Source organism: Octopus bimaculoides, chromosome 2 (genome assembly GCF_046866305.1).
Source record: "Octopus bimaculoides isolate indiv1 chromosome 2, ASM4686630v1, whole genome shotgun sequence".
NCBI lineage: Eukaryota > Metazoa > Mollusca > Cephalopoda > Octopoda > Octopodidae > Octopus > Octopus bimaculoides.
The window spans coordinates 70415782-70438007 of NC_142929.1; the positions used below are offsets into that span (position 1 = coordinate 70415782).

Below are 22226 nucleotides of genomic sequence, written 5' to 3' on the forward strand. Positions count from 1 at the left end.
TATATATATATATATATATATATATATATATATATATATATACGACTGAGTACCCAAAAGTAACCGTAAACGTTCCCTGTGGAAGCCGGTTGTAGTTCATGTTTCTACTGCTAAAGGCCACTCGATGCCACCGTACAGCATTAGTTTGCCAACCGACGTTGTTCGGTGAGGTCATACTGCCACGTGGTACGTCTTTGTTTTGCAGTGCTCCTCCGCTGTTCGTCGATTTTTGCGATTGCTGAAACGAAGGAACAACGTGCTTCCGGGAAATTCTGTTTTCCGCTGGGGAAAACGGTGGCCGAAACAGTTGCAATGCTTCACATACCTTACAAGGATACTATCACGAGCAGAACACGAGTTAACTAGTGGTTTCCATGCTTTTGGAATGGTCACTTGTGGCTTGAAGACCAACCTCATTCAGGACGACTGTCGACCTCCTGAACAAATGAGAACATTATGAAAATTCATGAACTGACCTTGGAGGAGAGGACCGTCACCGAATACTTAACGAACGTGTTGATATGACTGGAGCTCCTGCCAATGAATTTTGACCAAGGGATGAAAAAATTTGCAGCAAAATTTGTGCCTCGCCTGCTTACGGAAGATCAAAAACAGTCACGACTGAATGAGTGGCGTGAACTGAAAGAACTGTTGAAAATTGATCCGAACCTTTTGTGACGGTCATCACTGGTGAAAAAGCAGGTGCTATGGCTTCGACTCCGAAACGAAGCGGTAATCAAGTCAATGAAAGCATTCGATGTCTCCACGTCCTCCAAAAGCATTTCAAGTGAAGTGCAATGCCAAGCTGATGCTAATTTGTTTAATCGATGCGAAAGACATTGTCCACACAGAATTTGTTCCTCCCTGTCAAACTGATAACCAGACATTTTACTTGACAGTTCTGAAGCGTTTGCGAGATGCGGTGAGACGAAAACGCCCCGACCTGTGGCAAATTGGAGAGTAGTGGCTTCATCACGGCAATGCACCGGCACACACTGCCTTGAGTGTGAGACAGTTTTCGCCAAAAAATGGCATGATCTCGCTGACCCACCCTCCCTATTCGCCCGATCTTAGTCACTGCGACCTTTTCTTGTTCCCCCGAATGAAAAAGTCTTTATAGGAAAACGTTGTGCAGATGTGGAAGAGGTGACGAAAAAAAACGACGGAGGCGTTAAAAGGCATCATTTCGCAAAGCGTTCCGGGACTATTTCGAACAGTAGAAAATGGGTCTGAACCGATGCATTGCTTCAAATGAAGAATACTCTGAAGGCAATAAAAGTGTAAACATGTAACAACTAAGTGAATAAAATAATATTGCAAAATTACGGTTTCTTTTGGGTACCCCTCCCTCCCACCCTATCTATCTATCTATCTATCTATCTATCTATCTATCTATCTATCTATCTATCTATCTATCTATCTATCTATCTATACACGCATACATACATACATGATGGCCGTCTACTCGTGACCGAGGAAGACCATTGCTGACCTTCAGGAACATTGTGCGCTCTAGGACTAACTTATATTTTGCATTTGCGACTCCGTTGGTAGCTAATGAGCCCTGCTCTTGACAAGCATACACAACTGCAAACATTGCAGACCAAGCTTTCCCCATTCACTATACGAGCCGTGCACTTTCGCGCAGCTCGCTTAAGTTCTTCATGCTGGATACGTGCTCTCTCAAAAGTGTCGATCCCCTCCTTAACCTGCTTCCTCCATCCGTGGCGATGACAGGCATTGTTCTCCCAGTCAGTGTCCTGCATATCACAGGCCTTTAATGAGGACTTGACACAGTCCTTAAATCTCAGCCTTGGTTTCTGCCGGAGTCTCCTTCCATTCACAAGTTCTCCATATAGCATCTGCTTAGGAATCCTGCTATCCTTCATTCTAATAAGGTGTCCAGTCCAACGTAACCGGTGCTTGTGCACCATCGCCTCAATACTCAAGATATCAGCTGTCTTCAGGACCTGTGTGTCTGGAATTTCTTAGGTCCAGCCAACATTGAGAATGTGTCTGAGACATCTCTGATGAAAGCGCTCAAGGACCCTTACCTGACGTTTGTACAGAGTCCATGTCTCACATGAGTAGAGGAGTGATGTCAGTACACATGCACGGTACACAGCAACTTTTGCTTGCCTTGTGATGCCATGCTGGGACCAGACACGAGACTAAAGAGAACGGAAGGAATTAGTTGCTCTCTGCAACCTGAAACATATTTCCTCATCCAGGGAGCAAGAATGGCTGAGTGTGCTGCCCAGGCAGACAAACTATGCCATGCTGGGACCAGACACGAGACTGAAGAGACCGGTTGGACACAAGCATTCTTTGGAGGTGATGAGTTATCATGCTTCCATTGCTTCGACTGGGCTTTAGTCTCAGGATCATAGTGATATACCCATGTTTCATCCTGTGTGATAAGTCTGCCGTTTTCTTGGCACATTGATTGGGAGCAATTGACTCGTTCCTGCTTCTGAAAAGGTGTTATTTAGTTAGTTATTTTCTCAATTTATCCAGTTCAAAGCTTAAACAAGTTAATAGTATTCTCCTAAATAATAGATCCACTTATTTCGGTTTGTGACTTATTCACGAATATACCTACTCTAGCGCTGCTGAGGGTAATATTGTCTGAGAACTGACAAAAGCTTTTCTCACAGTTAATTACTTTGAATTGTTATTATCTCATATCTGATTAGCCTGTTATTACATAACATGTATCACGATTTTAGTATACATACCTTATTAATATTTCCTCCTATGTTCTATATGCTCTGGAAACATATTAAAGCCCTTTTCGGGACTACTTTATTTGAATTCTTACTATAGGGTAACTAATTTCATGTTATTACATAACTGACTTCACAATTTGGGTATTCATAACTTATTGGGAATTCCTAAAAACAAGATCTTTTGTAAGACAGTTCGGCATTCTCAATAAATACACAAAAACAGTTTTAAGGGCAACATACTTTGTATTGTATATATATATATATATATATATATATATATATATATATATATATATATATATATATATATATATATATATATATATATATGCTTATTATAGCCTCAGGCCGACCAAAACCTTGTGAGTGAATTTCGTACTTGGAAACTGAAAGAAGACTGTCGTATATATGTGTATATTTGTGTATGTGTGTACCTGTGTTTTGTGTTTGTACCCCCAACCATTGCTTGACAACTGATGTTGGTGTGTTTATATTCCTGTAACTTTAAAAGACACTGAAAGAATGAGTACTAGGCTTACAAAGAATAAATCTAGTAGGTGGGAAATGATCAGCCGCTGTTTAAGTAAATATGAGAATTTATTGTTCTATTTATGTAAGTACAGTCTACCGATACACTCAAATCTACGCTTTATAGGTATTCCAGAACAAATGAAATGTATATAGTATATCAAAAACGCTGAATAGACTTTAATGACACAGGTTTGCGACTTAATTTTCATTTAGTCAAACCCTTTCATCTTCAAACTTTAATCGAGCGCTAAAGACCTACATCATTATTATCTCCCCATTTAAAAAAAGTATATAGTACAGAGAACGTATTCATAATTGGGTGACCCAGGATACTGAAAACAAGGAATATTTTCAGAGTCGTAGTTATTACAACGCAGGTGATGTAATTCAAAGTGTAAAGTTTCTAGAGAGTAATCCAGTACGTTGTCAACTCGCATTGTTCCAATTCTGTCTTTATCATATGGTTAGATTATGTGAGTGGAGGCGCAATGACCCAGTGGTTTCGATTCCCAGACCGGGCGTTGTGAGTGTTTATTGAGCGAAAACACCTAAAGCTCCACGAGGCTCCGGCAGGGGATGGTGGCGAACCCTGCTGTACTCTTTCACCACAACTTTCTCTCACTCTTACTTCATGTTTCTGTTGTGCCTGTAATTCAAAGGGTCAGCCTTGTCACACTGTGTCACGCTGAATATCCCCGAGAACTACGTTATGGGTACACGTGTCTGTGGAGTGCTCAGCCACTTGCACGTTAATTTCACGAGCAGGCTGTTCCGTTGATTGGATCAACTGGAACCCTCGATGTCGTAAGCAACGGAGTGCCAACAACACAGATTATGTGAACATTGTTCGAAAATAATTGTTTGAAAACAATTATTCGAAAAACATTTATTCGAATGGAAAATTGTATGAATGAAAATTATTCAAAAGGATAATTATACGAAATGTTAATTATTCTAAATCTTTTATTTTATTAAAAATCAAGTACACGAGTTATAGTTATTTCGAATAACTGTTTTTCGAATAATTGTTTTCGAACAATTGTTTTCGAACAGTTTTCATGATACGTATGGTTAATAGCTGAGTAATATGAGGAAGTACGATAAAACACTGATACTTGATTGTTAAGCAAAATGAATGGATTAAGTGAGCACTAAAATTTAGGGTTAAGATTTCTTCAACTGATGTGTGGCATTAGACAAAGTCATCTGCCAGATGCCTTCCCTTTATCCAAGGGTTGGCTTGCTAAGATTGTCCAGTTACATTACTAGTTGCTTCTATTTGGATCATCATTGGCATTTCTTTGGGATAATAGATAATGGTGCCCCAAATTCTTTTCACGATGACTGGCCGATATCTTGACTCGCCCTGTCTAATCGCATGTCACACCCCAGTCACATCTTCAGTCCCATTGACATGACTGGTTCTTCTGTACTCTCTGCCATTCCGGGTTTCATGTACTTAAGAATAGACATTTCCATCCTCAGGCATTGTAGTTCAGCTTGTCAGTCGAAACAATGAATTAGAGTGTGGCCACTGCTGAATACTGCAGCATCCGTGGAGCCAAAATAGTTGCACAATAATTTAGAGTTGGCAAACCCTCTAAGTTTCTTTTCTAAATTTAGGTGACAATCCTGAAACCGGAACAGCCACCCACCAACTGAAGACAACAGAAAGTTTCACCATTTCTCCAATAACAGGTATGTATTGCAAGTATTTTTCTTCACATTACCCGAGAACTGTTTGTAAATCAATTACAGTCAATATTAGACTTGTATTGAGTTGTGAGAGGTGGTAGAACGCCGGATTAAAATTCCTGTTTATGAGTTTAAGGCTGAATACAATTGATAACTGAAATAGAGTAAAGCAAAGGGATGATGGGAGTTGAAATTACGATTCCTCTTTCATTTGTTACAATAATCACTGTATCACGATACATTTATAACAGATAAATGCCTGACATTTTAAATATTCATTTCTCAGCATAATAAATTGTGTTTATATAGATATAGGAAAGTAGACTGTGACGTTTAGATATTTCTGAACAGTATCAATAATGTCAGGAGAATCGAAAGAGCAATATCTAATGCTCGAAACTCTAAGGGAAAAAACTATCTCATAGTTTATCTATGGTTTATATTTAGATCTTTTTACGTATTCCATCATAATGTGTTAGTTTCTGTTTCATGTATGAGAGAGGTAATAAATTAAAATTAATTGTTTGTAAACCAAGTGTGCAATAATCCCTGAATTTCGGAGTAAACGCATCTAGTGGTGAAATAAGGAAGTGAGATTTCTATTGGATATCGATATCGTTTGTCTATTTGCTTAACGTGATCACGCTGCTGTTAGGACACTAAAGTTCTTATCTGTCTTTTTTTTTTTAAGCAAAGCTGCTGCCTTCCGCATACTTTCCTGATTATGACAGTTTCCTATAAAACATTTTGATAGTATTCTGCTGCCAGAAAATTTATCTGAATCTACTGCACTTAAAATTGTATTGTTGAGTTGTTAATAAATAATCTTTCTAATTTTGGCACATCAGCAATTTTGAGAGAAGTGACAAGTCGATTGCATTGGCCCCAGTCATTGACTCCGAAAGGATGAAAAGCAAAGTCAAACTCGGTGGCATTTGAACTCAAACCATAACACGCCGGAAGAAATGCCGCTGAACATTTTATCCGACGTGCTGCGATTCTCTCAGTTTGCAGCCTTAAATATTATTAGAGTACAGTAGAAGGTGGCTGGAACGGTAGAACGACAGCTAAAAGATCTTGTGTTCGGGTATGTTACTTTACGTACCGAGTTCAAATCCAGCTAGAGTCGAGTTTGTTTTCCTTTTTTTCGAGGTAGGTATTGTGCTTGAACTAAGCTGACTGTACTTCTCCCTCAAACTTGTCACCTTGTTCAATTATAGGCCACTATTATTATGAAAACATTGAACGGAAGAGATTTTAATTCTCTTTGTGTGCGTGTATGATTGCAAATATAAATGACATATATGATTGGGAACCTGTTCTTCACGTCATCCCTAAGGTATCCATTAGCCAATTTGATAAAACCTTCCAACCCAGAACTGCAATTCTCAGGCATTGTCTTCCTACCCATGTTTTATAGACATACTTTTGTCTGTAGTTTAAAGTGATTATCACCCACATCGTCCTTATTTCATTTTTGTAATAGACAAATATTTTATATGCGCAGGCATGGCTATGCGTTTGAGAAACTCACTTTGCAATCCTGTGGTTTCGGATTCGGTCCCACTGCGAGACATCTTGAGCAAGTGTCTTCTACTATAGACCCGGATCAACCAATGCCTCAAGAGTGAATTTAGTAGACGGTAACTGTATGCAATGTATACATGCCTGTATGTGTGTGTCTTTGTGTTTGAAACTCCACCGCTTGACAACCGGTGTTGGTTAGTTTACGTCCACATAGTTTAGAGGTTCGTCAGAAGTGACCGATAAAACAGATACCAAACTTTTAAAAAATTAACCCTACAAGGCGGTGTCCCAGTATTACTGCACTCCAATAAATGAAACAAGCAAAATATTTTTGAAAAAACCAATTACGTAGTTGTAAATTTGGAGCTTTGAAAAATACCAAGTTTTAATATGTATTTTGAGTACCTAAATCCTTCTGGCTGCGTAAATATTCTGTTATCAGTAAAAATCAGCATCAATTACTGAACATTAGTTTTTAACCTATCTTGTATTCTAGAAAACTCATCAGAAATTGTGATTATTTACTTATTTTAATTAGTTGAATGATTAAACAAACAAAACAAAACCACTTGTTTCACATGATGTTACGTAAGCTCAGATGTTTTAAAATTCGGTCATAAAGTTTACTTTGGCTGCTAAAATTAGACGTGAAAGTTTGACTTCCTTTGCTAATTTTAGTTATGTCGTTTGCAATTTTCTTTAGTCGTGATTCACTATAACCGCGTTTCACATAATGACGCACAGAAAAAGTTGCATGTCTCCAATAATTCCTTATGTCAGTTCAAAAACTGGACTTCAGATTTAACTTAATTGCATGATGTGGATGATCGGAGCAGCAGAGAAGGAAAATTTGGGATGACGTAGGTTTGCAAAATAACTCTGTCGTTATTTGGCCTTCTGAAAACTTAACTTTTTATGTCTAAATTTTCGATGCTAGTTCTTGAAAAACTCGATGAGAATTTTATATTGAATTTAAATCCATAGTTTTATGAGAAGCAGTCACAGAAATGCAAGTTAACTAAACTATCCTGCGATACCTCCACACACACCACTAAAAATATGTCATCAATGAACTATAACCAGAGTATTGGTTCATGACTGACCGTGCAGGAATTTAAATGTCTCCATTAACTGTGCCTCACATTTTGTCGTGAACACGTTAGCAATGTTAACTGCCACGGTGGTACCCATAACGCATGCCCTGGTCTGATGGTAAAATTTTGTTCAAACTTCATTGTGTTACTCTGTAACGGTTCAGCTCAGCTCATACACTTCTCGGTGCAGCAGGGATCATCCCAAGCTAGCGGTCCCAGTGGTGTCATCGTACATAGAGCCGACCGGGTTCACCAGTACCCTCCATTGCTGGCCAGTTCCACTGCTTCTGCCAAGATGACATCGATCCTCTGGAGATTTTCCTTAATCATGTCCAGCCGTTTGATGCGAGGTCTGGCACGGGGTCTTTTCCAATCCACAGCTGCTGTGTCGAACGAGAGCAAGATTTAAATGGAGAGAGGCGGAGGACGTGTCCCTACTAGTGCATGCAACGAATGAGTATAAGGTGGGAGGCTATGGGCTAATGCAGCTCTTCGTTGGCAACGCGATGGTACTATCTGATGTTCTCGATGGTCTTAGGAGTCTGCTATCGAAGACGTTGATCCTTTTTGCCAAGGTCTTCATGAGGGGCCACGTTTCTACTCCATAGAGGAGTACAGAGAAGAACGATGCGCTGTAGATGCGGAGTTTCGTCTTCTGGGAGATAGACGAGTGGCGCCAAAGGAGCTTCCATATAAGGAGTGCATCGCCTCAGCAATTAGACCACATATGCGGCTGATCTCCGGGGTCAGATCACCATTGCTGGTGACTGTGGAGCCCAGATAAATGAAGGAGCTGACAAAATCCACGACATCGGGGCCAATACGGAGCAGGGGAAGATCCGGGCTATTGCCGACATGCTTCAGCTTTGTTTTCGCCCAACTCATCCGAAGGTCAAGCATGGCTGATTTCTCTCGGAATTAAAGTACTCAATACACGTTTCGATACGTGTATTGAGTACTTTAATTCTTCTTGCTGCGTAAATATTCTGTTATTAGTAAAAAGCAGCGACAATACTGAACATTAGTTTTTAACCTATCTCGTATACTATAGAAAACTCACTCGAATTGCAATTATTATTTTAATTGGTCGAGTGATTAAACAAACAAAACAAAACCGCTTGCTCCACATCGTAATTAAGTAAGTTCAGATACTAAATTTAGTAACGCACAAAAGGAAAGAACTTTATACCCTTTCTTCGATAAAGTAGAAAATTTACTTTCTGAATTAAATTGTCACGGGGAAACAAAATATTTTAATAATTTCTTCGATAATACTATGTAAAAGTTTTTGTCCTTGGATAGCAAGGTTATTTGCAAATTACTTCTGTCGAAAAAGCATAGAAAATGGTTATTATTATTTCCTTCACACTTTGCATTTGCAACATGGATAATGCTATTTTGATATTTATCAATTTCCTATTTGGAAAACGGATGAATTTGTTCGTTTTCATTCATATAAGATTTGAAAGAAAGAATAACTAGCATAAGAATCAAATTTAACTTGTATTTAATCATACGTTGTTTAAAAGTTTAGAAGTGAGCAGCTTTTCGAGATTTACGATTGTGATGTAAATCACTTTCAAGCATCAGCCCTCAAATATAGTCATCCATCTTGTGTTCGTTATAAGCTTTTTGATTGTGGCACCTCTGAGTACTCTTCTATGTTCTCCTTGAATTTATCAAGACGAGCATAAAGGATATAAAGTTTCGAGAACTTTCGGCTGCATATTTTGCTGTAGTTCTTCACCAGAGTATCAAACAGTTCCACATACATGTTTGTAGTGTGATTGTAAAAGAAAACCCGAATCGCAGCGACAAAATTGCTCTCAACTGCCTTTTTTCTCTTCTTACTGAGTAACTTGGAGAAATCCGTACAGTCAAGGATCTTCTTTATCTGAGGTCTGACACAGATCCACTCCAAGAGCACTATAGGCCAACGGACATAATTACAACATACAGATTTGCAGTGGATCCCTATACTGGTGGAACCCCAGGGTAAGTGACCGGTGTATCCGTACCTAAAGACGGCACGAGTCAGACAAAGATACTTGCATTGATCTTTGCCTCTGACAGATTATGGGAGGAGTCTTGAAGACACATAAAGGAGTCAGATAACTTATCAAGAGCCGTGACAAATTGTTTCTTAAAATCAAAATTTATGTATAGTGGTGATAACAACGCCTTCAAAAAGTTCACCAATGGCTCACACTTGACGTTGTGCCTCCTTACGAGTAACTTAGTTGCGGCCAGAGACACCTCTTGTATAATATTCCTGCTGTCCCAAATGCAAAGATAACAGGAAAACTTAGAATAGCCGCCTTGAATACCCATCGGAAATGCCACCATTTCCAAGTCAGTGATAATCACCAAGCCCCACCCCCCACCACCACCACCATAAAAATATTACTTCAAGTCATCTAGTAAAGCTTCTCTTTTGAGTTGCATTGATTAGCTCAAGAGAAGCGATGGATACTGTCCGCTTATGGATTTGCACGGCTTTTAGGCTTATGGATAAGCTGTCGATAAAAAAGTGCCACTCGTTTGGGTTGCTGGGGATTCTGATTGCCTTGAACAAACTGGTCCCAATTTGGCAGAAACAGAGTCCATTTGATGTGTAAAGAATTTTGAAAAATCCTGTTATCTACTAAATAATATTAATAAAGTTGACGGCAAATCTTCGACGTTTCATTCCCTGGTAAAGCTCTATGTATCTTAAGATTGTTCAAGCAGAGTTGCCTCCCTTAGCGAAGGACCTGAAAATTGTGCGACCTGACCTCGTTTTCTATGTTATTTTTGTAGTAAAAAAGAGTCGTGTAATAAACATACTTTATTTGATAGTCGAAAGGTTACTGAATCTTTTGACACCTCATACGTGAAAATCGACAACTCAGTTTTCGAATCCATAAGGAATATACGCGCACGCACGCGCACACAATGCATACACACACATACACACACATACACACACACAAACTCTATTTTATCATATAAGATATATATATTACATGGACGGTAATATTTTCAACCGAGACATTACAACTGTATCTGTTCAAATGCTTGAATTCTGTGTCTGTACATATATTTACACGGTTGCTAACATTTATTAATGGTTTCTCCCATTGTTTTGGTGCACCATTTTCTATCGCTAATAAAACTCTCAGCATTTTTGACAACACGGCTATGCTAGCATACATGTATAAGAGGTTCTTGCAATGTATTAATTGCTTCAGTTTATTTCATTTTCATTCCCGTTTCGTTTTTGATTTTTTACAGATAATCAAAGTCGTACAGTACTAACAAACCAGATGACCACCACTGACGATTCACTTACAACGGGTATTTCGAAACTTCATTTTTTACATGAGCACAATAAATCATATATCTATATAGACATCGGAAACGTAGACTTGTATGATATTTAGGTATTTCTCAAGAGTTCCAATAATATGTGGGGAATGGAAAAGGCAACAACTAACACACGACACAATACAACAAAATCATTTTCTGTTTTGTTTATGGTTTGTAATTAAATCATTCTCTGTATATTAACATCACGAATATATATGTGTATATTAATATATAAATGCATATACATTCACACATACACATATATATTAACCTCTCTTCCCTCACACGCGTACATACACACACACACACACACTCTCTCTCTCTCTCTCTCTCTCTCTCTCTATATATATATATATATATATATATATATATATATATATATATATATATATATATATATATATGAGTGTGTGTGTATTTGATTAATGAGAAAGACGGAATATGGAAGATACGAGAATATTTATTGACCACTACAATTGTTTCGACCCATCTAACATCGATCCCTTGCAGGTGGGGTTCTGAACGTCTAGTTTCGATGTACTCCTCTGTGTACATATGTCTCCTCAGGTGATTTCAATAAGTATCTCGTTAAAATAAACTGTTTCACAAGATTTCTTCTTGGTCCATCGTATGTAGAAGTGGCAAAATAAGGTATACAGCTTCATTCTTATAGAAGATTCATAACAAATATCAGATGCAAAGCGAAAGAAATACACGATAAATCGAAAACAGTAATCAAATACTCGACGAACACTGAGAGAGTGAACGTATTTTACCGGCAAACTACCAGGTGTATGCCATACGATTCATTAATTAATGATATATATATATATATATATATATATATATATATATATATATATATATATATATATATATATGTGTGTGTGTGTGTGTGTGTGTGTGTGGGTGGGTGGGTGGGTGTGTATGTGTGTGTGTGTATACATATATATTTATATATATTATATATATGTACACACATATATATATATGTATATATATATACATATATGTATATATACATATACATATATATATACATATATATATATGTACATATATATATACATATATATATACACACATATATATATACATGCAATTTTAAAGCAATTTTGGGCGGTCAAGTGAATAAACATCTTTAAAATTGCATTTTCAAACCTTCTTTCACACACACACACACACACACACACACACACACATATATATATACATACACACATACATACATACATACATACATACATACATACATACATACATACATACATACATACATACACACAATCATACAAGCATATATACATACATACATACACTTTGATAATAAACAACAAGGAGGAATAGATGTTAGATTTAACTTTAAATACGATAATCACTGCAACTCTTTGATATAATCAATCAATCAATACAAACGTCTTTGTGAAGAAAATATTTTTAAACATATTTATTGTCATTTTTATTCATTTCATTTCCATTCCTGTTTTGTCTTCAACAGATAATCGAAAACATATATCCGGTACAATACTAACAAACCAAACGACCACCACAGATGATTCACTTACAACAGGTATTTGACTGATGTTTTGACGATTCATTTCTTAAATGAACTCAATAATTCATTTATATATAGACATAGCTAAACTTGTATTTATAAGAAAAGGAAATCTTCACTTCAAAAAACATAACGTTGCACCTAAAATTGAAGCTAGTAAACTGATATATTATGACGGTTGTTCTTTTCTGGCCTGAAACTTGGGCAATGTGCAGAGCAATGGAAAAAAAGAAAGATGCCCTTGAGATGCGAATCTTTCGCAGATCGGGAAGAATAAGCTGGGAAGACAGGGTAACAGACACTGCAGTACTAGAAAAGATGAAAGTATAACGACACCTATTGTCGAAAAATTAAGTCCATGAAGTTATCTTATCTTGGACATAAACACACCATGAGTCACTGTCCGAGAAGTTGTGGAAACAGAGCAACAGGCTGTGAAAGACGTTTGTGAACTAACGATATCAAAGAATGGGAAACAGCAGTCATGGCTGATTGTATACTCGCAGCACAAAGGGAGCTGGAAAGTCTTGGCAAACCGACACCTTGAACACAGGTTGAGCAGGCACCTGGTTGGTGGCTGATGGACATAGGTCATTTATATAGACGTGTGACAAACGTATTTCTTCACAGTACCAAATAATGTCAGGGAAACGGAAAAAGTAACATCTAATTTTCGAAATTATAAGGCAAAACTATTTCTAACAGAATAATCAGAGGTTCGGAGAAAATCATTTGCAGAATTTCTTCTGGTTTTTCAAATTCCGATTTCAAATTCCACCCAACTAAGAATGTAAAGAACTTGAATAAATGCCGCTAACCATTTCGTATGACGTGCTAACAATTCTGCCAGTTCGCCGCTTTATAGGGTAGTTACACAACAAAGATTCACGTAAAGAATGAAGCTACAAAGTATAAAGTCGGTTGCATAGACGACAGCTGTCAGGTCGTGCACGTGTATGACCATCACTGGCAAGTTATTTTATTCTAGACGTTAAAGACAATTGTTGTCAACAATACCCATGCTGAAATCTAAAGACAGTAACAGTCGATACAATACCACTATGACCTTCATCCACAAAACAAAGTAATCCAGAAACGAGCAAGAGCAAAATATTTGGCTTCGCAAAGAGGCGGGTGTCATTTCCGAATTTCTTTCTTCTAAAGAGATGTCTAAACAGAAACATCTCTCACACCCAGCTGTTGGATAGCCGTTGACTCTACTGAGTTCATCAGTCTTTGATAATGTTGAAATGATTTTTTGTTTTATGTTTTCCATGTTTGTTCTATCATAATCAACAACCAGAAGTTGATGAGGAGGTCTGACCTCTTTGCTCAACTTCGATGTTTATCTTTTCGTGGTGGCGGTGATGGTAGTGGTGGTGATGTGGGTACGTGCTTATTACTTTGGTTATCTGTGACGAATCACAAGTAACACCCAAAATTTTAATGAAATGTTTTGATTGGTGTAAAATGGTAAATGTCTTTAAGTGCAGAACATCGACAGAAACATAAATGTAGCACCTGAAGAAGTATCTACATTATAATGAGGACCAAAACTTCATATTCAGAGATGCTAAGAATAATTTTAAATTATATCTTATGAATATGAAAAATTCCTAACTAATGAACGTAGGCTGCCGAAACATAAGTTGTGTTGCATAAATAAAGCCTTTGAATTCCCATCATAGGAAACGAAAACGTACAGAGTTCCTGAAAATAGATACCAAGCGCAAAATATTGAATTGTACGAAAAAATTGTCCAAGAAAGGGAGGTGGAGTGAATAAAAAAATTATAGTTAAATAAAATGACACTTCCTAAGAAAAACTTAAAAGGGGAGATGTTGTAGGAAATTAGTAATAATGATGCACGAATGGAATAACCTAATCACTATAAGTAAAGAGAAGTGCGTGAAGTACCGGAGATGATCAGAGATGATCGTGATTTTACTGGTTTTACTAAGTATACTGTATGCCGAAGTGAGAGTTATAACAATCCAACATTTTAAGGATATACCAAGTACCGAAGATAAACCATAATATTGGGTCATTAGTAGTTTAAATGTGGTCACTCAGTCTGCTACAAATAATAGCCAAATTTTCCTCTCAAATTATGCCTTTATAAAAAGAAGAATATGTTAAATATAGTTCTATACATGCTATTTATGGAAAGAAAAATGATGAGAAACCAGCGGTTAGATTATCTTTGATCATTGGCCTAGTCAATATAAACAACATTTTACTTACTTTTCATTTTACTGATTTCACATTTTACTGATTTCACATTTTATTTTCCCCTCCAGAATCCAATGGAAACAAATGTATCTGTCGCTGCAATAAAACGCCTATCATACCTTCGGAGACAGAAGAACAACTTGAGAAACGTATGCAAGAAACGCGGAAAGAACTTACAGTTGAAAAGAAAGCAACTTCTCAATATTTAGCTACGAAAATCAGTGCCCCGGATGAGCGCACATCCTCCTAGACTATGGGTGTTGTAGCAATTTTTATGCTGTCTGTAGTTGGTGGATTAATCGTCATTCCAGACGTCTTATCTTTGATAAAAAAAAAACATTTCTGAACGCTTCTAGTGTGGGGTTTTTTTTCAGTAGTATTTACTTTTATGATTTGATAATTTTTGCACCGAATAGCTACGAAGTAAAGATATGATTAGATACCACCAATTTTTTTCCCCTACCATGCATAATATCCGTTAAATATTGCTAATATCGACTTGGATAAATGCATGCAACCAAAATATGGATTTAATTAAATATTGGTTTATGGTACAGCACATGCACGCACACACAAAAGTCGATACTTGCACAAATGTAAGTATATAACAGACTGCACACGTCGGCCTTTAAGTGCACCTTACTACATGAATTTGTAACTAATGCTGTTTTTTTTTTACTTTCAATTTTGACAACACTCTTCCTCTCGCTTTCGTTCGTAAAAAGATAATGATATTCCAAGTATTACTCTCCCAAGTAATCTAGCTTTATTATAGCCAAACTCTCCATATTTTCCATGTCTATTGTGATAATCCCTAATCTACTGGAACGCGACCAATATTTCAATGATGGAAAGAGTAGTAAGAAACCATCTTCATCACTTTGGGTTACTTCCATACACTGTGACCACCTGTACGATTTCCATAGAAACAGATCAAAGGCAAATCTTTCCTAATCATGAGCTCAGGCCCTTGAGAACTTTGGTGAAAACAATTTTCTTATATTGACCATCTGCAATGCATTTCACTCTATGTGACACGTGATCCTATCAATGTTGCATGCCTATGGATTAAATACGCCTTTCATCTCTTGGGTCAGAATTTACCTTGTCAGACCGCGCCATCGTAACACGTGGCGGTAAGAATTTTTTTCAGCCAACGTACTTTTACTTTAGGCTTACTTCAAATATCGATTTATCTTTCCAACCTACGACTTTCTGTAAGCAAAGAAGCCCTCACTATTATTTCTAAACACACACGCATACTCTCATCGTCATTCCACGTTAACTTTCCTCATACAGATGTCACATATATGTAAACTAGACAACTCACGTCAAACGTATTATACTTTTGTATACAGGGACCACAAAAATATCCTCCAATGATAACAATAATTCTTTCAACAGCACTAAGACACGATTGCAGCATATGTTATGAAATCAATACACTCGCCTTACGATTGCACAACATACATTCAAATGAAAATCTCTAACAATATTCCATGATGATAATGTACACTCCCAATCAAGTTTCGGTCTCTTCTAGACGAAATCGTTTTTCAGACTTTATCAGCTGATAGCTCTCCCACCCTCACTCATCACTTAGTTCATATACGATCCGCACTAGACCACTGCTCATATATTTGATATAGTGCTATTAAATACAAATATGTTTTAAACTGCACACAAAAGATAAATGATTAGCAGTCATACGCATTAACTAATAATAGCCCTGAGGCAACGAACACACTGTTTCGGGGATTTTTGCCTCCTTTTTCAGACGACTACAACGATTTCTACGTCTTTCCAATGAACAGGCTCATTGGATAACTTCCACGTTATCCGAGAGATGTGGCATTCGTGAATATGTAGAAGCGCGTAGTGTCGGTACAGCTATCGAACGTGGTGGCCTTAGTAAGAAACTCTGTGTCCAGGACGCGAATGGATTGTTAGTGGATCATATATCCGAAAAAGAAGCACACTCTAAAAGTTAGCGATGTCTGTACAACCACAGGTCCTCTTTTAGGATTCCGGAAAGCTGTTACGTCACGCCTTGGCCAGTCATGTGCGGTGCCTTAAGGATAAAGGAACTCCATACGAAATTAAATGGAGGATCATTGAGCAGCCAGAGCCCTGTATAAACGGGAGTGGACGATGCCAGCTTTGCATAGCAGAGCAAGCAATGATCCCTAACGATTTACTGAAACCGAGATATATCTTAAACGCAAGACGTGACATCTGTAAATCACGCCTCTATTTCAAACGCTACCTGCTGCAGGCTTGGGATTCCCCGTTCGTCGATTAGAGCTGTAAAAATTACTTGCAGACCGGAACCAGCATAAGAGCGGAGATTCCCTGTTGACCCTTTAGGTCCATAAGATTTGCCAACCAGACAGGTCTCAGAGAGATAACTCGTCCCGTTTAAAGCTCAAAATTCTTTTGTTTATAAATTAAATGACCGCAACGGTTTTCTATCTCCAGTTTGAAGAGAGGTTATATGCCTTCGGCCATTAGAGTCTGACAATTCGTTTATAAATCTAAGCGCTTTATGGATGCGAAATCATTGATCACTCTACGACTAGACATATCTTTAACTCCATGTAAATGTGGTTTTCGTCACTGTTTACAGTTTTGTTCCATTTGTTTTCAAAATTGGTATCCTGATTAAGTTTTGTTTACTAATTATGAAAACGAAATTCATTTTTCCTATAAAGCCATAATTAAAAAGTTGTTAGTCTTTAGAATTTGCAAAATTTGGGTATTTTAGCCAATCAGAAGCAAGTATTTTACATATCACCATGGAGGAAATTTGTATTTCCATTGTAACGAAAGCAAGTAAACACCACGTGTTGCATAGCTGATTGCGAAGAACTGTTTCCATAGTGACCAAAGATGCTGCGCTTGTGTACAAGGAGGAGAAGGTGGTACGAGAAAGATAATTTATTTTATAAAATCCGAGTTTAATGTTTTGATATGCCGATGTCCCCCTCCTCCCTGATGATGGAATAGGCAGCGAAACATGTTGCTTTCTGATTGGCTGAAATTCTGAAATTGAATACCTGTGAAATTTTTGCAAAATTTTTCTAGAATAAATGAAAAAATTCGGATTCAGCGTCAAAAATTACATATGATACATTAAATCCTATATTTTTTTTTTTTTTTTTTGTGTGGGGAGATAATTGTAAACAGTGACGAAAACCACAAAGGTCCATACGAGTGGCTTCTTTCATTTTCCGTCTACCAAATCCGCTTTAGTCAGCCAGGGTCTATAACACAAGACATTTACCGGATCTATTTTAAAACGGGGGCCACATTTTTCATTAATGTTTTACGTAGTGTTTTTGGTACCGAAAGACTTTCAAACTTCGTATACTTATCTATTTTGTGTTATAGAACAGAAAAATATTTTTGTATTCGAATTTATTTCATGTAAAAAATTGTCTTATTTCGATAATTTCAACCAATCACTGACAAGTATTCAGTTGTTTACATTTACTCCTTTGGCTGATTAAGCGATGTAAAGCGTATTTAATCTCCATACATTCGTTTTATTTGCTCTTTTCATTTTAAATTTGCTTTAACCCTAACCCTAACCCTAACCCTAAACCCTAGGGTTAGGGTTAGGGTTAGGGTTAATTGTTTCAGAATCGTTTGTTTATGTAGTCGGCGCTTAATGTATATCGGCTGAATGGACGTCAGTGATTGGTTGAAATTACAGAAATACGACAACTTTAACATGGAATAACTTATGGATTTCTTTTTTTTTTAAAGAAGACTAAGAGAAAAAGATGTTTTATATGACACATTCTACCAGTGTTCCAAGTTTCAAAGTGTTTCGTTAATGAAAAATGTGGCCCCCGTTTTAAAAAAGATCCCATTTACCCAATGTGGTATGCAATAGTTAGGAAGCAAACCTCTTACCGCACAGCCATGCCTACAAATACACGTGTGTGTGTATGTGTGTGCGTGCGCGCTTCAAGATTAGTTGATTGAGCGATTGAAAGTCAGTGAGTCAACAGCCATCATCGTACACTTAATCTGGATAAGTCCGTGTTCCAATTTTTTTGAGACACCAACACATGTTGTAGGTCATTACTAATATTTGTTTAATTCGATTAAACTAATTTATTATGTGCAGCTGTTCGTATCGAAGGAACATATTCTAAAATAACAAATGTCACCCAAAAGCAGTAAGCTTCCTTGTAAACATCGTCTTCTTTTATATAAACTGGAGGTGTGAATGTGTTAGTAAATTTTCCTATCCATATATGTAAGTCTCTGTGTGTGTGTGCGCGCGCGCGTGCTTGCGTTCGTGCATGCATGTGCGTGTGTGTATGCACGTGTACGTATGAGTGTGCGTGTAAGCAAATAACAACACTATTATCAAGATATTTTGTTTAATTTTGATGGAATATGAAGAGCCATAAAGTAGAAATGCATCAAGGAGAGTATACAATAAAACTACACCCATATATACTGAATTTGTTGGCTACTGAGTTGCTATAAATATCTCATATTTACAGGGATTTGATTCGTTTCAGGGCATTGTTTCGCTTGTGTACTTTCGCACGAATTGATTTTTTAATTTTTTTTTTTTATTTTGCATTAACTGCCACAATATCGACTTTTCATTACAAATAGCCTGGCAGAAAATACATGTCTCACACACACACACACACACACACACACACACACACACACACACACACACACACACACACACACACACATACATACACACATATTAAGTCAATGAAATTCTAACGGCGTCTAATTTTTACGCTTTATTTTTGTATATTTCACAATTTTACAATATTACAAATAAAACGTGATACTGTAAAATTATTAAATTATACAAAAAAATAAAAAAGTAACACTAAAAGATTTATATGTACACAATCAAACAAGCTCTAATATATATATATATATATATATATATATATATATATATATATATATATATATATATATATATATATATATATATATATATATATATATATAAGAATAAAAATTTTAGGAAGGTATAACAATGCAATATAGAACAAAAAATGGACTGTATACCTGTTGTAACTTGGTAAACTGTAGTCCGATGATAGTTCGGAATTAGAATTCCTTCTTCAGATCTTAATTTGCTGGAGTCTCTGCTATAAACTGTTTTCCAACGGTTTTTCTTTTTTCTGAAGCGTCTCAGGAGTGGTCTCACGAAGCTTCTTCTGGAATTCCTCATGAGAAGTGCGTGAGGTTGGCTGTTTCAATCTCGTGTGTGTTGTGTTGATACATCTGTGACGCTGCTTCTAAGTTATGTGTTATACGTGCAGCTTCTCTTTTTTCCCCCTTTCTTTTTATTTTATTTTATTTTATTTTATTTTATTTTATTTTTTTGCCCTTCTTTTTTTTGTTGTAAACAATATATGAGCATATATAAAACTGAGAATATCTGTCCGTCTGTATGTGTGCATCACTAAATCTCGAGAACTACCCAACCGATTTCATTCAAATTTTACACATGCACTTTTCTACTTCTTGCCTAATGCGAGCTCGGAGCAAACTCTTAGACTGTTTCGGTATTACGTATCAAAAGTGAAACAATAACATCTCTATTGTTATATGATATAATACTTTTACTTTTAGAAGGTTTCACTATGTATATAATATATACATAGTGAAAGTATTAAAAGTGAAACTATTATCATACCCTATATATATATTATGTGTTTATGTATATATCTATAATATAAATTGAAGTTGGTCGATCGCTGCATTCTTTCTTATCTTGAGGTTCACGGCCAAACGGCTGGGTGGATTCTCGTGAAAAATGGCACACGTGTGGAGACAGATGCATAGATTGGAACGCGCTTTCTATTTTTTCATAACCCCCATACTTACAGAGAAAATCGATTAAAACAACCTGCGTGCGTACGTGCGTGTATATGAGTGTGTGAGCCTACGCTCTTCCACAGAAAAGAACATAGAAAGAAACAAAGAGAGAAACAAGGTGAGAAAAAATTGTGTGTAGTGGTTAGCGATTATCATGGCGAATACCGGACAGAAGGGTCACACAGGAGAGCTAAGAAGAAGGGAGATAACAAAGTCGTAGTGATCCCAAAACGAAGGTGCGCACGTGTGTTAGAGTATGTATGTACGTATGAAAGAGGGCTGGTGATTTTGACATGTGCGTGTGTATATGTGTGGGTGTGAAAATGTGGGGATGGGAATTGGTCAGTGCTGGCGTGTGCGTGGTGGTGTGTTGTGGTGTGATGTGTTGTGTGGTATGGTGTAGTGTGTTGTGTGGTGTGATGGTGTTGGGAGGTGGGGGAGGCGAGAGTGGGGAAAGCACGGATGGGGTGTGTGTTAGGATGAAGGTAGTGGTGGGGGTATGTGAGTAGGCAGAGGGTGGGGTAGGTAGCGTATGTGGGTAAGCTGAGGTGGGGTGTGTCGGACATAGTGTAAGAGATGGGGTGGGATGGGAAGGATAGGGAAGGTGGGGTAGGAATGTGTAGGGGTGGGGTAGACTTATGAGGGAGGGTTTGTGGTGCAGGGGGAGGAGAAGGCGGGTATGAGAGAAGAGAGATAGAGAAAAAGTGAGTAAGAGAGAAGAGAGAAGAGAGATAGAGAGAAAGTGAGTAAGAGAGAAGAGAGAAGATAGAAAGAGAGTAGGGATGAAGAGAAGAAGTAGGAGTCGAAGCAAGAGAGGAGACGTGGGTGGGAGGAAGTAGGAGGGAGGGGAGATAGGCAAAGGGAGGAGGTTAGACAAAGAGGGGAGGAGAGTTGATCCCATGTGGCGCAAAGGAGCGAAAAGAGAAGATTAATCCCTGTTCACGGCGCAAACGGGAGTCCGGATAGCCTCTGTGCAAGGACAATCCGAACACAGACAGGTGTTGCAAAGAGTGACCGGTAGAGCGGAAATGGCGTGAGACCGAGGTGTCATTGCCGAGGTGGATGTCTCGGAGGTGTTCCGCGAACCGGTCAGCCAAGCAGCGTCTCGCTTGTCCGATATACAGAGAATGACAGAGAGAGCAGGAGATGCAATAGATGATATTGGTAAAAGTGCAGGTGAAACCTTGTAGCCTGAAATAGTTTTCTCCTCCTTGAAAATGAATGAATGGTCTGGCAATTTTTTCCAATACAATCCAGTTTCGTCTACGTTAAAAATCTGTTCGGGAAGAAACCCGTTTCTTCGATGATTTTCTTTAATGCGTTAGAAAATTCTGCTGCTGCTTGTTCGTCAGCTGATGCACTTTCACCTTGCTTCTTAATAGAGTGATAACTTCTTCGCTCCTTAAATCTCATGAACTATCCTCGACTTGCCTTGAACTCTACATCTTTCTCACCTGGATATTTTTTCTTCGGGTCCTCAAACAAAGACAATGCTTTCTCTTGAATGATTTCTTGACTAATAGTGGCACGCTGACGATTCAACCTAACAATCCAAAGCGAAAGAAGACTTTCCATCTCTTCAAAGATTTTGTTTCTCTTCTTATTTATGACATTGTTCTTCATCCCTGAGGTTTCAGA

At 37.6% G+C, this 22226-nt stretch overlaps 1 long non-coding RNA gene across 1 annotated transcript in view; it reads right to left on the bottom strand.

Annotated features, from left to right (window-relative positions):
- Nucleotides 1–20574, bottom strand: part of LOC149137110 (uncharacterized) — a 24436-nt gene extending 3862 nt beyond the window's left edge. Inside the window, exon 1 of the long non-coding RNA XR_016240637.1 lies at nucleotides 19773–20574. This is a non-coding gene — a long non-coding RNA (uncharacterized LOC149137110). The remainder of the gene's footprint in view (nucleotides 1–19772) is intronic.
- Nucleotides 20575–22226: the final 1652 nt, after the last annotated feature.